This window comes from Penaeus vannamei, chromosome 22 (genome assembly GCF_042767895.1).
Source record: "Penaeus vannamei isolate JL-2024 chromosome 22, ASM4276789v1, whole genome shotgun sequence".
NCBI lineage: Eukaryota > Metazoa > Arthropoda > Malacostraca > Decapoda > Penaeidae > Penaeus > Penaeus vannamei.
In genome coordinates, this window is record NC_091570.1 from 9,025,221 (window position 1) to 9,027,720 (window position 2,500).

Here is a 2,500-nt window from a genome sequence, read left to right on the forward strand (position 1 = left end):
CTGAAACATCTTCATTCCAAGGTCTCCATTTATCTGGTAATAACATTCTCATCAGCTGATACATTATCTCATCGTATTTTCCTCCATGTTACGTTGTCAGCCTCTTTCCTCATTCCCAAACATTCATTCTGATAGTGTTGTGCACATCCTATATAGGGAGGATACGCTTGTAACTTATCTTATGAATGAGGCAAGGTTTCTTTACCAGATCTGATAAAACATGGAAAAGTACAATACAACGGCAAATGGTAATCCAGTATGTGTATGTAGACATACATACATACAATGACACACACACACACACACACACACACACACACACACACACACACACACACACACACACACACCAATAGAGAATTTTTAAAGTGTATTTTCAAGTTTTTTTTTTTCTATTATTCTTATTCATGTAATAATTTATTCATGTAATAATTTATTCATGTAATGCAACTTATTCATGTAACACGTTTGTTTGATTTCACTGTCATCCCGGTGGTTTCACTTGGATCTTTCAACCGGTGCCACTTAAGTCGTTCCATCAGTGCCACTTTGGCCCTTCCAAGGGTGCCTCATCAGGGTCTGAGGTGTCAAATGACGCCAAGGGCCACAGAGAGCTTACGGATGATTGATTGGGTGTAATGATACAAAGCGCAAGTGGTACAATTCTTAGAATGTACCGCTAGACCCCTTTCATGAATACAGTTCTCGTGCCGGTACTTCATAGTGCTTACTGGTTAATTCAGGACTCTCACACAAATACATATAAAAACATGTTCAGACATGCACATTCAAGTACACACATTCACATACATGTATATATACATTTATATACATATATATACATATCAATACAACTATACTTGTATGTGTGTAAGTTCTCTATATAGATATATGTTATATAGATATATATTCCACGTACAAACACACATACATACGCGCGCGCGCACACACATATTAGTGTGGATAGACATATATGTACAGAAATTTACATATATTTGTTATGTATATATATATATGTGTGTGTGTGTGTGTGTGTGTGTGTGTGTGTGTGTGTGTGTGTGTGTGTGTTTGTGTGTGTGTGTGTGTGTGCGTTCTTATATATATACCTATATATCAACCTGCATTATATACGGACATGATCAAGCATTTTCCTAAGCGAAGGACACTGTACGAATCGTACGGGTCACGTGGGGGCAAGAACAAGAATCAAACGAGAGCCCGTGCGTGCGTTACCATGACAGTATGCGGGCGACTGACCAAGTGACATGACTCCCATTCAGGCGCTGTCACACTAGCACTTTTTCCGTCAATTTTTTGACAATTTTATTTAACGGGAATACAAACATTCTCGAATACAGCTCTTGTTTTGACTATGCTTGGCTGGAAAAGTTGACGGAAAGGTTTTCAGACGAAGATCATTATCGTCTGACTGGAAAATCGACAATTCGCAAAAAAAAAAAAAAAAAAAAAAATCAGAAAATTGTAAAAAATAATAATAATAATAATAAATAAAATAACGGAAAAAGTGCTAGTGTGAAACCACCATTAGACTCGAGTTTCCATGGGCACAACCCTAACCTTAACCGCCATATTTCGTATTCACAAAAAATGGCATGTTAGAGGGGAAACTAATGTATTTTGAGAGGTTAGAAAAAAATCTCCTTTTGATACGCCAGGAAGTAGATTTGTGAATGGTGATAGAGTAGAAGCAATATCAACAAATCAAACGAAACAGAAGGAAAAGAAGAAGATAATAGAGATGGAAAAGCTAAGAACGGCCTAAACCTTTTGAATTTTAATCTTAATGTGGTGTCATTAAAGAAGATTGAATGTGATATCTGTAAATTGAGCTTTGTATGAAAAAGAAATATGACGAAGCCTATCACATTCACGAGAAGAAAAAAAAATATGGCGATAAATAAGAAAAAGAAATAAACAAGGAATAAAAAAAAAATGAAAAGATAAAATAAAAACGATAATTTTCAAAGAACAGAATAAAAGATATATGATCAGGCCTATCACATTCACGGGAAGAAGAAAATATGGTGATAAATAAGAAGAAAAAAAAAGGTACAAAAATAATTCTAAAGAGATAATAAAATAAAAACGATAATTTTCAAAGAACAGAACAAAGGAAATCTGACCAAGCTTATCACATTCACGAGAAGAAAAATATGGTGATAAATAAGAAGAAAAAAATAAACAAGGTATAAAAGAATAAAAAGATAAGAATAAAAGAAAAATGATAATTTTCAAACAGAACAAAAGAAATATGACTAAGAAAATATGGTGATAAATAATAAGAAAAAAGGTAAAAAAATAAAATAATAAAAAGATATGAATAAAATAAGAACGATAATAAAAAAAAGAACTGATTAAAACACCCCCCCAAAATAATAATAATAATAATAAAAACAATGTGTAATCCGTTTCCCCAAGAAATCAAGTTAGAAATAATAACACGAAATATGTGATTAAACCTACGATTAACGAAATAATC